The sequence below is a fragment of the Sabethes cyaneus genome, chromosome 2, assembly GCF_943734655.1.
Source record: "Sabethes cyaneus chromosome 2, idSabCyanKW18_F2, whole genome shotgun sequence".
NCBI classification, from domain to species: domain Eukaryota; kingdom Metazoa; phylum Arthropoda; class Insecta; order Diptera; family Culicidae; genus Sabethes; species Sabethes cyaneus.
In genome coordinates this window covers 135,809,180-135,824,928 of record NC_071354.1, presented here as the reverse complement: position 1 = coordinate 135,824,928, position 15,749 = coordinate 135,809,180, and positions in this window count along the sequence as shown.

The window sequence follows — 15,749 nt, the reverse complement described above, 5'->3', positions numbered from 1 at the left end:
CGTTTAAACTTTAAGTAAAAATGCCTCAAGTCCATTTTTTGCTCGATTAAAAAATTCTCTTTGTTTTTTGTTCGCCCCCCTCCCTTCAGTGGCCCAACACCGGAGCGACAAAAACTTTTTAAAAAAATTGTAATGGCCTTATTAAAGTTTTGTTTTTCACTAAATAGTGACTAAATAGCAAAAAGTTTCAAGGTCAAATTTTTGCATATATTTTCTTCGTGATCGCCAGGGACGACAGTTAAATACACCAACCGTTTTATTGCGATTTTCAGTACTTTCCTTTAAAAAAGTGACAATGTTTCCTCATTCCAAAGTTTTACGTACGACAATTGAACCTATATTAATTCAATGTCTGTGCTTGAGAAGTATGCCAGAAAAAGCGATAAAGTGTTCTCGTATCAACAGGTTCGAAATTTCTTTACAACGATTAAACCGAGGCCAGAAGGGTACTGGATATCCAGTTCACTATGGTTCAAAGGTTCACCAATACCGGCGGCGATCCACAGGGCCTGGAAGGAACGCTACACAACTTCTTAAGCGTTGCTTCATTGACCCTCCCTTTTCTATTTTACTGCTTTTACCCATTCTCGCCTTGTGCTGTTGTGTTTTAGGATACTATCAACACCTTTGTTACATTACTTTCTTCTATCGTCCCCTCCGTCGATTGAAAGAAAAACGCCTTTATAAAAAAAATAATTATATGCCTGACCTCATTAAAGGACAAGACAAAAAACGTGGTCTGTTTACTCTTTTTTAATGGCGTTAAGTCTCGAGTCGATCTTCTATGATTAGTAACAGTTGAAAATATGAATGATTGGTGCTGGTTAATATTTTCTTAAAGGAACATGATGGCCGACTAAAATTCTGAAAAAAAATCATTTGTTCAAAAAAAAATCTTTTTTTTTAGATAGCTGCCAACAAAATAAATTAAAAATATTTTTACTATATGAGAACCGAGAAAGCTCCATGTCAAGCGCCAATGCGATTCTAAAAGTTTAAGTTCAGTTTAATGAATTCAAACAAAATCGGATCATTTTCAAATTTGGATGCATCTTTTTTTCATGGAATTGCTGAATTAACTTAATATACGTACTGTTGCATTGAGTAAGGTATCATAAGTACCCCGCGTGCATAAAATAGGCTCCGCAGGGGTCCTCAACCTACTATCCAGCAATTCCTATTTTTGCCTCCTTGTGGTACCAGCCGGAATACGAGCAAACCTTAGCGGGGATCGGGTAACCAACTCCGGTGGAAACTAAGATCGCACAGATCGTCGTTTCCTCACCAAGTACACGGCTAGATCCGAGTTTAGGAGCGGCGTACAACATCGACTAATCCGGAGCGAGCGGCTGACTTAGGGAACACTGTGTCTCGCCAGCAATACCCAAGACGGCAGACCTATCTGCGAGACTAGGCATGGTAAGGCGGCATGTTTAAAATATTCATGCTACGAGAAATTTAGGAAATAATCTACAGCGGAATAATCGGTGTGGACCTAGGCGCACGAAAAAGGACAACGTTTATTGGAAACTTGGTACTTGGAATGTCAGGACCCTACATGAACCGGTACGCGCGGCAATCCTAACAAGAGAGCATGAAGGTTGCAGCCATCCAGAAAATGCGATGGACGAAGACGGGAGAACGCAAATTCCGGGCACGACATTTAAGTGTCACATCTACTACAGTGGCGGCAATAAAGCAGAGCACACAGTCGGATTCGTATTACATGGAAAACAAATGAAGCGTGTCATTGGGTGGAGGGCCATCAATGACTGTCTGTGCGTGTTGAGGATTAAATGTAAATTCTTTAACTACAGCCTGATAAATGTGTTGGCACCGACGAACGACAAACTCATTGACATGAAAGAGAAGTTCTATGATCTTCTCGAAACGACATATGGAGATTGCCTAGGGTATAACATAAAGATGGTCATCAGGGATACAAATGTACAGGTCGAACGCAAAAAGTTCTTTCGCTCCGTTATTGGTATTAAAAAGCCTCCATTCTACCACAAACGGCAATGGTCTGAAGCTAATCAACTTCGCTGCAGCCAAAAGAATGTCAATATGTACCGGAGGCATGGTTGTTTTAGCCAGTATCTGCACATGTTTGGGCATGCGGAGTTCTCCGCGTGTCCCGAATACGTGGATTGGATTTCTTCATATGCCCTCGTTTCGCGGGCGCGAGAAGCAACATGATGGCAGTGAGCGGACAGGACACTACTCCGGATAACTTAGTCCAAAGGATATGTTCCAGCTCGGACGTCTGGGGAGCGGTCAATCCGGCTGCTACCCAGATTGTACTTGAGCTACAAAACCGCTGGAGAACCGATCAAGGGCGAATAAATAGCCTAAGTACCATAGTCCAGTAGTTATCTAAGAGGGTGCGTTAAGCACAATAGCCCCTCCCTGAAGTAATAACGGTAAGGTGGTGCCAGGCAATGATAATAAAGCACTATTTATTATCATTGGTGTCAGGGGGCATGAAGGCTGGAGACTCGAGTAGGGCTTTAGTGGGTCCGGATCCTCACGCCCCATTAGGGGGGTCGGGATACCAAACCCCACTCCCTGAGTTGTCTTCTCAGGTATCTGATAGTACCGTATCTTCTAAGGTGCTCAGCAGATTCCCCTACTCGTAAAAAAAGGCTACAGTGGGCTGACGTAGTGAGGATGCCGGATGAGAGACTAGTTCAAACAAATTCAGCAGAGAACCGAACAGAGGCCGTCGACTTTGAGGTAGACCCCGAACTCGTGGGATGAGCGCTATTGACGAAGATGCTAGGACTGTGGGTGTTAGGGGCGACTGGACACTGGCAGCCCAAACCCGAGAAACGTAAAGACGACTCCTGAATTCGGCCCAGATTCGATAAGTGGATTATCGTAGCATCAATTCGTCGAACCTCATGATTATTCTCGGTCCTATTTTTCGTTTTTCGACCAGTTTCTATACCTTATAAAGAGGGAAATATTATCTCCTGACGATTGAGTCATATGCGGCAACATACCTTCACCTCGTTAGATTACGGCATTGCTTAAACAGCAAACAATTTTATGCTTCAATCGAATGTTATATTTGGTATAAAAGCGAGATAATAAAACAATTATTAACCCATTTTTTTCATTCCATCCATTGTTAACGGTTATTGTTCCCATGAGACTAACTTAAAATCATAATACGAAAGATATTACTTTATAGGTACCGTTGCCTGCTGTTAAATACATTCAGTTACTTTTTGGTAACTGCAAAGGGGTTCCCGGATAACACTCACGGAGAGAGGAATCGGTTCCGTTTAGCTTCGAAACGCTAATGCTGATCGCAAGAACTACCTAGTTGCAGTGTGTACGATTAAATTGACAAATAGTCTCGAAACGCTGTTAGGTTTTGAGCTATTTTTAAACTGGTAATAATTGGACGACTATAATTGTCCAACAATAGCCGTTTAAGTCACAACGGTGATTTGATTTCTTATGTTATTTCCTTTCGGTGAAATAAGCCATTTAGTGCGACAAAATTCTAAATGGAACACACTTTATTCCATCAACTTCCAAACGTCCAAATTGATGTACCTGTATATGAAATACTTTAAATGCAAACTCTGGCTCTGAACGCGTTCACTATACTTTCGCTCGTTTTCTTACAATTCCTCGAGTCAATGCATTGCCATTGCAATGGAGCACTGGTGACCTCTTTCCGGCAACTGCAGGTGAAATTGCGACTGACGAACTTATAGTGGCACGAATGTGTTGAGATATTGGTGCACTCTCCAATAGGATACCGACCCAAGCATTACACGATGACTGCGAAATAGGGAGACGAATGGTATAAAATAAGAATGCTCCATCAATCCAGACATTGCAGCACCATATTTTTGTGTTCGTGTTATCTCGTCGTTATTCGTTCGCATCTGCAATGACGAGCAAATAAATTTAAAGGGGACCTTCTTTGCCGGAAAGCTTACAATTTTGGTTATTATCAAGGTGGTAACATTGCAGAATTTTATTTTCTCTGCTAACAGTGAAAATTTACACCCGTTTCAAATAGTTGTTAGTAGTTTTGTAAAATTATTCGATCAACCATTCAAAATATTATTTACAAATCGATTGCTATGATATAAGATTGTCTAGAAGACGAAACTTTTCCCTTTAATTCTTCTATTTATTAATTATCCTTCTTTTGTACCGCTGTTTGGTTGCATTTTACTATCATTATATATTATAAGTACTCGAAGTAATAGTTTCCTTCAAGTTATCCCATTCTATGAATAACGCTTCAACTTATGTCTATATTACGTGATATACAAAAGTCTTTTGCTGGCGTTAAGTTACTTGGTTGTAATTGTTAACAAGTACTGTCGTGCCAAGGTTACAATTGTAAAAGAAACCAGAGCATAAGACCGCACGTGGTGCATCAACGAGAGACAACACTGCTTGAGATCGAATCTACTGTTCTCTTCAAGGACATATTCAATTAACGTGGTTTGATCGGTAGCGGTCACTGTCGTGCAAATTCTTTCTATATTGAATGTTTATTTTACCTTTAATAACGCAATGACTCAGCTGAAACTCAAAATTTTCCATCCCTGACATGGGACATGGAAATGCACCGTAAAATATCAAATATCCTGAGTGCTGTATTACCTTATAAATTTCAACAATACACTCTTACTTAATGCGGGTAAATTGTCTGCATGTTGCAACATAAACGGTATAATTTCAAATTTGTCGTGTTAATATCGTTGGCAATCCGAGAAGCTCCGTACAACATGTACTATTAACAGTCAATTAAATTTGATCGTCATGCGCGTTGCATTGTCCTCGACAGTCAATAACTCGTAAAGCTTAGTGGCATCGAAAGCAAAGTGGAAACGGTTTTATCCTACCATAACCGGCAGTATCCTATGTCGCAAGCTAACATAAACGCTTCCCTGACATGTACGCATCGTTAAAGCTTTTATTTCCTGTATCATAACCAGACCAGAGAGTCATCGCGAAGGACTAAGAAGCCTATCAAACAGGCCGTTCCCACATGCATCAAAATGTGCATTTTGCTCCCATGCTGTTTATTCCTTGCGAAAAGGCTTGCTAAAATGGCTACCGAAATCCTTTTTTATAGCCATTTGGATTTCGACCGCGCCCTGCGCTTTTCACGATCGTAAAATGCCTAGAGGGGGAAACCGGCGGAAGGAAAGAGCCTGTAATGGTGACAACGCGGGAAATCCATTTGATAAATTCAACTCTAATAGCCATCGTTGCTCGTCGCCAGTCACCGAAGGGGAAAAGCCCATTTCGAAAGCATTAAAATTTTAAAACTGCACATAAAGCATTCTTTCAAATTGTGAGCCAATATAAATGTGTGACCAGGGAAGCGCTAAAGGATGAACAAGGCCGCCAAGACGACCGACCGACTGTTGCGGATTGGGTGAACCGAGATATTTCATCTTGTACCGAGATGTACCACTCTCGCAGTCCTGGCAGCGATAAAATATTGTCTGCGTTCAAGGAACTGGCGCTGTTGCTTCCTATCGGAATGGGCGTCGAAAACGAAGTTATCTCTGTGAACGAAACATAAAACGACCATCAGCTTTGTCAAGTTGGCGAAAATTCTGTAATGATTGCACAATATTATCATTTACTAAGCGCGTGTTTCTAATATATTAAATTTTGCTTTTTATTTTTAAATTTATTTATAACCTAAAGCATTTATTTCAATATTATGTAACAGTTGGCTTTCGAAAAAAAAATCGACTAAATTGGAATTTTACACGGTTAACTTAATTAAAAACACGCGCCGTTCTACGCCAGGCACGAATGATGCATCGCAGGCACCGGTTAATGAATACCTGCAGTTTTTGCGTTGTCTCCGCTGAGACGCACCACGTTTCGCAGGCATTCAGCAGTACAGATTTAACGTTTGAATTAAAGATTCGGGTTTTCGTACGTAGAGTGATCTGGTTTGAGCGCCAAATGTTTCGCAGACCTGCAGAGGCACCCCTGGCCTTCCTAATCCGTGTGGCTATATCAGTCCTGGTACCACCATCGGGCGTTGTCTGGTTATTGAAAGACGTTTACCTGCTCAACTTGTTGTCCTGCTACTGTGAAGTTGGTGGAATTGTCAGTGTCCACTACCATAGACTTAGTTTTCGCTACATTGACTGAGACCTGCTGCCTGGGAGCTCTCGGAGAGGTCATCTAACTTGCTATGCATATCGTTTTGGCGTTATGCGAACAAGACAATGTCGTCGGCTAGGTCGAGGTCATTTAGCTGCTCCATCGTTAAAGGATTCCAAGGCAATCCTCGATTTGGTCTACTAACTAACTAATACCAACTAATATCTCATCCATAACGATGAGAAACGGAAGCGGTGATAAAATGCAGCCCTGTCTCACGCCAGCAGTAACCCTTATGGGGTCGGACAAGACGCCATCGTGCAAAACTTTGCACGAGAACGCCTCGTACTGAGCCTCGATGAGATGGACTAGCTTATCTGGAACTCCTCTACGCCTTAGTGCGCCCCAGATGTTTTCGTGATTGAGTCGGTCGAACGCCTTTTCGAAGTCAACAAATACCAGTAGAAGAAAGTCCTGGAATTCGTTGATTTGCTCCAATATAATGCGGAGCGTTGTGATATGGTCTACACATGATCGGCCAGCACGGAATCCAGCTTGCTGCCGCCGGAGAGTAGCGTCGATCTTCTCCTGGATACGGTTGAGGATTACCTTACAGAGTACTTTGAGAGTAATACAGAGCAACGTGATGCCACGCCAGCTACCGCATTCAGTCAGATCTCCTTTCTTAGGGACTTTGACCTATATGCCCTGCATCCAGTCCACCGGAAAAGTTGCGGTTTCCCATATATTGCTGAAAAGCTGATGCATCATATGGGCTGACAAAGATGGATTAGCTTTGAGCATTTCGTCTATCCCTGGCGCTCTATTGGATTTCATACTCTTGATGGCTGCTACAATTTCATCCAGCGATGGCACCTCCGAATTGACGCGATTAATTCGACGAACTGTAGGCGTCATACGCTGCTGGTTTTGTTGATCTCTGACATTTGAAACTCGGAAGAGTTGTTCAAAATGTTCAGTCCATCGCTTAAGCTGTACGGTACGGTCAGTCAGTAGCTGACCAGCTCTGTTCTTAGCGGCATCTTTGTATTCATCCTGGCACCATTAAGGCGGCGAGAAATATCGTACCACAAACGGATATCACCATTGGCGGCAGTGGTTTCTCCTTTTTCGGCTAGGGAGTTAGTCCAGGCTCTCTTGTCCCGTCTACAAGCACGTTTAACAGTCCTCTCCAGTTCGGCGTATCGTTGACGGGCAGCTGTCTTAGCCGATCTGGTCCGCGCTCGCTCAATGCCGGCTTTCGCCTCTCTCCGCTCGTCGATCTTTCTCCAAGTTTCATCCGAAATCCACTCCCTCCGCCCGCTGCGCGCTTTGCCGAGGGTCACTGGTCGTGATGAAGGCGTTCTAGATGCCGGTCTATTGCTCTTCGACGGTTCCACCAGGTGGCAGCTCCGAGGATCGAGATTCAAGTTGTTCGACAAAGGCCCTGTTCACCTCAGGATTCTCCAATCGGCGGACGTCGCAACGGCACCTAACTTTCCCCTCCCGTCGTTGGACACGTGCGACGCGCAGACGTACCTCAGAGATAACAAGATGATGTTCGAATACAATATCAGCGCTGCCTTTGTTGCGTACATCAAGAAGGCTCCTTCGCCATTTCCGGCTGATGCAGATGTGGTCGATTTGGATTTCTGTTCGGCCGTCGCGGGAGACCCACGGGACTTTATGTACTGGCCTATGGGGGAAGAGCGATCCACCATGTTGTTATTGCCACAGAATTCTGTAAACAGCTCCCCGTTTTCGTTCATCTCTCCTAGGCTATGGCGTCGCATGACGCGTTCAAGGTCCGCGTTGTTTGAGCCAATCTTCGCGTTGAAGTCGCCCATGTGGATTTGGATGTCCCCCTTGGGGATTTTCTCAACCGCGCTGTTCGGCTTGCTGTAAAAACTCTCTTTCTTCTGCAGGTCGGCAGCATCTGTTGACGCATAGCACTGGATTGCTGTAAGGTTCCTAACCCGTGTTTTGAATCTGGCTATGATTATTCGATCATTTATCGGTTCCAACTTCATCAGGACCGCAAGTGCCCCTGGGCTCAGTAGGAATCCAACTCCTTTTTCTCGAGTAACATTTTCACCTCGTATGCCAGAGTAGAACAAGACTTGCCCGGATGATGTCCTGTGTTCGCCAGTACCCGGCCAGCGGACCTCGCTCAGCCCCAGGATTTCAAGCTTCAGGCGGCTAGCTTCCATTGCAAGTTGAGCCAGTTTGCCCTGCTGGGCAAGGGTCAGTATATTCCATGTTTCGATTCGTGTCCATGTTTTCATGCTAAAGGTCGTTGCCAATAATCCAGAGAGATTTCTCCTTATCTCGCTGATGGGGCTGCCATCTTAATGTGGGCGGGAGCCACTGTGCGCCCTTTCCTGTTAGCATACGACAACTGAAGTTGCGTACCCCAGCCGGCACCTTGTGGAGGTAGGAATAGGAGTTAATGAACATAGGTTATGGAATGTACATGTTCACCCTTTGCCAGCCTGTATTAGTTTCGGCTTCGTGATAAAGAATTTAAGGAGGGAGCTGTGATTTTTGCTACAATAACATAATGTTGTGTCAGGGATCTGATTTTTGTTACAGATAGGAAAAGGTGCTTATACTATTAGAGTTCAATGTTTCCTAATACTGCCTGCCTTCTAATAATCCTTCTAATACTGCCTAAAAATATTTGCAAATAACAATTAAGCAGTTGAGCATTAAATTTAAAACTCGAACAGGTATAAAATTAAAATCCTTGCTTTGGAAAGTATTATTCCATACGGCTGCAAAGTAATATAAATTTATTCTGATTCTGTAAAAACAGTCCAAAACATATATAACTGTTACAAGCGCGAACGCAATAATTTTTTAAAATTTTCGTTAACTATTACTTATTGACAGTTGAAAAGCTAAAGTCTTGTACATACCTTATACAAAGAAGAGATAAAATATATAAGAATAAAATGAAAGAACAACCAATGATGCTTACTTCAAGGGTATAGCCAGATAGTTCAGTTTGTTCTATTTTGAAACTTTTTTTTTGTCTTTTTTGATCACCGTGCAATTTTCTTATCAGATTTAAATTGACTCTTCACCGAAAAGAGTCAATCTATTTGGAAACGTACGGTTTTTGCAGTAGAATCAATATATATAGAATGCCAGTGTCGCTGTTTTTTTATAGGACTCATTAGGGTGTATGAATAAAAGAGTTAGAGCAAACTTTCTCATAAGATTTACAAGGAAAAAGCAAAGCAAACTGGTTTATTCATACGGTCTATTGTGGTAAACATGATGCTAACAATCTGTATCAAGTCTGTGAATCGGGAACTTCATTGTCAAAGTTGCTCATTGTTATTTATCTATTCTTTATCTGTGCGCTGGTTGGTGCTGTCATCAGTGCGTTTTTATGCCAGTGAAATGGTTTTAAACGTTCTTTTTCTTTTCGTCCGGATAAATAGAATCCCACAACTGCGCCCTTTTGCACCGATTTTTTCAGAAATTTAAAGCAAGCGAAGTTTCCAATCACATTACTTGGCAGCCATATTTGAAATTTTAAACTGGTTGTCAAAGTTTGACAATGAGATTCCCCTTTTGATGAATCTCAGGCACGCACATTTGCATATACAATGTAAATACATTATCTGAACATGTGTGATGTTTACCACGCGCACTGCAGCGACACTGGCATTCTATATATATTGATTACTAGCTGACCCGACAAACTTCGTATTGCCACAAATTAACCTGTGTTGTACATAAATCATGAATCTCGGATGATCTTTGTCACAATCTCGAGTTTTGCAAGCCCCCCAGTGGGCGGCGCTTCCGACGGCGGGTCACCGGCAACACTCGCGACCGTCTCGTCCTGAATGATCTAGTGTTACTATAGATAGTTTTTGTGGTCTTGTATTGACTAATGTTTTATGGAAGAGTCTCGAATTTCTCGAGTTCGATTAGTTTTTGAGTTTCGCAAAAATTTCTGTTTTATTTGTATGAGAGTCCATATCCCCCTACCACAGGGGTGAGAGGTCTCTAACTATCGTAAAATAAATTCAAGACTCCAAAATCTCCCACATGCCAAATTTGGTTCCATTTGCTTGATTAGTTCTCAAGTTATAAGGAAATTTGAATTTCATTTGTATGGGAGCTCCCCTCTTAAAAGGGGAAGGGGTCGTAATTCACCATAGCCATCTAAAACTCCCACATGCCAAATTTGGTTCCATTCGGTTGATTAGTTCTCGAGATAAGAGGAAATTTGCATTTCATTTGTATGGAAGCCCACCCTCTTAAAGGGGAGATGGGCCATAACTCGCTTTCTAAAGAAGAGAGGGGTCTCAATTCACCATAGAAAAAAATCTTGCGTCCAAAACCACTTACATGTCAAATTTGGTTCCATTTGCTTGATTAGTTCTCGAGTTATGAGGAAATTTGTATTTCGTTTGTATGAGAGCCCTCCCTCTTAAAAAGGTAAGGGGTCCTAATTCATCATAGAAAAAATGGTTGCCTCCAAAAACACCCACATGCCAAATATGGTTCCATTTGCTTGATTAGTTCTCGAATTATGAGGAAATTTGTATTTCATTTGTGTAGAAGCACCCCCTCTTAAAGTTAGGAGGGGTCCTAATTCACCATAGAAAATATTTTCGCCTCCAAAAACCTCCACATGCCCAATTTGGTTCTATTTGCTTGATTTGTTCTCGAGTTATGAGGAAATTTGTATTTCGTTTGTATAGGAGCCCCCCCTCTTAAAGTGGGGAGGGGTCCCAATTCACTATAGAATATATTCATGCCCTAGAAAACTTGCACATGCCAAATTTGGTTCTATTTGCTTGATTAATTCTCGAGTTGTGAGGAAATTTGAATTTCCTTTGTATAGGAGCCCCCCTTCCTAAAGTGGGGAGGGGTCCCAATTCATCATAGAAAAAAATAATGTCTCCAAAAACACCCACATGCCAAATTTTGTTCCATTTGCTTGATTAGTTCTCGAGTTATGAGGTAATTTGTATTTCGTTTGTATAGGAGCCCCCCCTCTTAAAGTTGGGAGGGGTCCTAATTCACCATAGAAAATATTCTTGCCCTCGAAATTTTTCACATGCTAAATTTTGTTCCATTTGCTTGATTAGTTCTTCAGTTATGAGGAAATTTGTATTTCATGTGTATAGTGTATGTATGTGTATTTCATGTGAACCCTCCTAAAACGGCTAGGGGTCCCAATTCATCATAGAAAAAATTTTTGTCTCCAAAAACACCCACATGCCAAATTTGGTTCCATTTGCTTAATTACTTCTCGAGTTATGAGGAAAATTGAGTTTCTTTGGTACAGGAGCCCCCCCTCTTAAAGTGGGGAGGGGTCCTAATTTACTATAGAAAATATTCTTGCCCTCGAAAACCTTCACATGCCAAATTTGGTTCCATTTGCGTGATTAGTTCTCGAGTTATGAGGAAATTTGTATGGAAGCCCCCCCTTTTAAAGAGAAGAGGAGTTATAATTCCCCTTATAAAGAGGGGAGGGGTCTCAATTTACCATAGAATAAATTCTTGTCACCGAAAACACCCACATGCCAAATTTTGTTCTATTTGCTTGATTAGTTGTCGAGTTATGGAGAAATTTGTGTTTCATTTGTATCGGAGCCCCCCCTCTTAATGGGGGGAGGGGTTTCTAACCATCACTAAAACCTTTCCTGGCCCCAAAAAACCTCTACATGCATATTTTCATGCCGATTGGTTCAGTAGTTTTCGATTCTATAAGGAACATACGGACAGACAGACAGACAGACAGACAGACAGACAGACAGAAATCCTTATTTATAGGTATAGATACTGTTTTTGGAGTTGAACTCCTTTTAAACGGATATGTCACTATTGTACAGTCGAACAACATTTGCAGAAACCATTTCGCTAACCGCACCTTGCTTTTTAATAGCTGCTGAAAACCATAAACTTCGTTCGCTCAAAGTGAGATAAAGTGATTATAGGCACACATAAAACGCATATATGTATGCTGCCGCTAGAACCGGCACGGAACATAAATTGTGGCTGATTTTATTGTTTGCTATTTCAAGAACTTTTTTTTTATTTCACATGAGCTTGGAATAGACACGGGCCAGGCTTTGAATCGGTATACATATTTCAAAACAGAATATCGGAGATAAAATAGACGTTGAGACAAAAGGTTTATATTCCCATCCGGTCGCAGAGTTTTTGTCTTCCTTGCCAGTGAAAGGTTATGATTTCGATCCATACTAATGGACTCAATTTTGATCACGTATGATGGCTAATATAATCGAACTGTTCTCTCCGCAACGATTAAACCAATTCGAATGCTTCCGAAATTATTTAGCTGTATGGATACTTACAAAAATGATAAAGGCTCTGTCATATTTATTCCTGAAAATATTTGACCAGTTTGAACAACTCCAGTTGTTAATGAAGGATGTTATCTGCCATAACAAACATTCCAAACAAATTTATAAATCGGATTGTAAGGACTTTTTTCAGTTCGGTTAAAAGTTAAATTATTTATTGCTGTTTGTTGAATATCATTTTTGCCAACACAACACATCGTCTGGGCAATTCTTGCTCTACTCTGACATACAAGGTGAAAATGCTACTCGGGAGCGAGAAGCTAGATTCCTGCTACGCCTAATGGTACATTCAACCCTGAAGAGGTAAAAACCGGCAAGCGGAAGGCTAATCGTCACCTGATTTAGAACACGGGTTGGAAACCTTGCGATAATCCAATGCTGCGCACCAACAGATGCTACCAACCTGCAGGAGAGAGAAAGTTTCTGCAGGGTACTTTACGTCTCCCACCAAGGATGTGAGTGGTGACGTCAAATATATCTCTTATACCAAGGTCTCAAAGATGGTTCTTCTGTGGCTGACGATCAGCGCCGAGGAAATGCCCAAGCCGTTGTTGTTTCCTACCGGCTTACGGTGAACGGGAAGATATACAGTACGAAGGCCTGCCGGAAGTTGCCGCCTTCATCAAGAAGTATCACGCGAAGCAGATTGTGGTCTCTTGCTCGGACCAGATCCCGGCCTATTACGCCAAGAGGTTCACTAGAGAAGATGAACCGACTGAAGATAAACGTTATACCGAAGACCACTTACCCTCCAAACGTAACCCAGCTTCGTCCGATAGAAAACTTTTGGGCGAACATTAAACAGAGGAATAATACTTACTCTACTTTTACGGCACCAATCCGCTTATCGAATCCGTGCCGAATTCAGGAGTCATCTCCACGTTTCTCGGTCTTGAACTGACGCTCTACAGTCGCCCTCACTTCCCTAACATCCACGTCAACAGCGCTCATTCAAAGCGTACGGGGTCTGCCTCGAAGTCGTCGACCTCAATCGGGATTTTTCACTTGTCTCTCATCTGGAACCCTTGCTTCGTGGCTATCCCCTTGTAGCCTGCTCTGGTCGCTTCACAATATCCGCATCCTTGTACACTTGGTATATTTCATGATTCATGCGCCTGCGCCACACTCCTTAAATATGCCGAAAAATTGATAGCAGGATATTATGCTCAAAAACGCCAAGAGCTCGTCGATCGTTCTCTTTCAACATCCACGCTTCGTAGCCGTAGAGTATCACCTGGAGCCTCTTACAGAGCGCGAATTTTGTACGTAGCTGTACGTACGCTACGCGACCTCAGCTGGCTACGTATTCCGTAGAAGGCTCTGTTGGCACTCTCTTTCAATCAGTTCACCTTCTAGAGGATACCCAAGCAACAATGTGAGTTTTATTGTACTCTTATTACAGTTTTCAAGACCAATTTTGGCCTTAAATGCCATCATAAGAATGTAATAAAACCTAGATTGTTACTTGGGTAGTTAAAAAGGATTGGTCGTTTTTTCCTGGAGAACGTCACCACTGAACACTTGCTAATGTTGAGCACTATTCTATTTTTATTGCACCATCTAGAAAAACTCTCCAGTTGCTGTTGCAAAAACATGGCGCCTTCATCTTTTTTGACCTCGAGATATATCTTAAGATCATCAGCAAAGGAAAGCCTCGGTCCTCGTAGCGAAAAGTTTACATCGTTAAAATATAGCACGAAGATGAGCGGGACTAGATGATTGTCTTGTGGAATACCGGACGTAGCAACAAACTCGCTGGACAGTTATTCTCCGATTTTAACACCTGGATGCCGATCAGCCAAGTGGGACTTCAGTCAGAGCAGTAGCGTGCCGCCAAGTCGCTACAAAATTGTTGGGGTAGATCTTACGCTTCCAGGAATTCTTGATGGGACGCAGCTGGGGGACACTCAGCGGGATCGCCGACTTGGTTACCAGCCGCTCCATATCCTCCAACGATCGCTTCGAGTAGTGGGCCGACGCTAGATCTGGCCAGAACTCCATGTCTTCGTCCTTATAGTATTTCTAGATGAACGATGCAACTTTCGGCAGGCACTTCGTGCTATAAAATACCCCGTTCACGGCCAGTCCGGAGCAAAAGAAGAGCGGCTTTGACATCCCCTTCTCGCTGATTATCAGCCACAGCAGCACCTTCTTGGGGAACTTGGTGTGAAATATGAACTTCACCTCGGAACTCACTTTCTTCGAGGGGAAGTAAAATATGAAGTACCCTGTCAGTCGTTGCCATCCAGGGTGAGATAGGTCTCGTGGTCCATCACCACCGCCACGTTGCGATTCACCGGGAAAATCATCTTGGCCATCTTATCCAGCCGCTGCCGCTGCGTCATTACCTGCAGCTTCGAGACCAGTGAACGGGACATGTCGCTTCCTGATATGAATGTCCATGTTCACTGGGTACTTTTGCACTGTTTGGCCTGTTGCACCGACTCCCGACCAAGCATACGCAGCGATGTAGCCAGTTTTCCCTCGGCCTTCCTCTTCAGCATCCTTTAGAGCTTCTTGTCGGTCAGGGTCGTTGGCCGTCCAGAACCGGGCTTTCTTTCGATGCACTGATTGCTGTCCAATAGTGCCAAAATGTTGTAGATGCCGGAACGGGCGTATCCGGCATCCACAAAGTGCCGCACGACGTCCGTTTTCGACGCGGCGGGGTGCCGTTCTTTGAACGCGCACACTTCTGAATAAAGTAGCTTCACTGTTTTCGCCATCACGGTTAGAGTTCGACTGATACAGCTGTAAATTTTTTTTGCAAGTAAACTAATATAATAACCTTCCATGGAACATTTATCACACTCAATTAGCTGTCTTAGTTTTTTTATCACCATCCAAAAAAAGTCCATTTTTTAATGCAAACGTTAAATAAAAGGGATTTGAACAATAAAAACAATACTAATCGGTGCATCCTGCTGTCTTCATCGTCAGCGAAACTTTCAGTTTCTATCGATTCTTGCTGAGAAATTTTGACGGCGCTATGAAACTATCAGTATGGCGACCGACGCGTTCGCGTAGATCGAGTAGACCCTTTTCGCCGGGATTTGGTTACGGACAAGATTTAAGTCACCTCCTTTGCATGATTTTTAGTTGACTTCGGCACAAACCGTGTATAATAATTATTTCGGCAAATTTAACCTAATTGAAGAGATTTGTCAGATTTAGTTTTTTGATGAAATCTCAGCAAAACGTTCTAACGCACCTCGTCAGAAAGTAACTGAGTGAATTTGGCGTTTTCCTGCAGAGCTAGTGATTCAGTTTTCAGTGTGTAAAATGCAT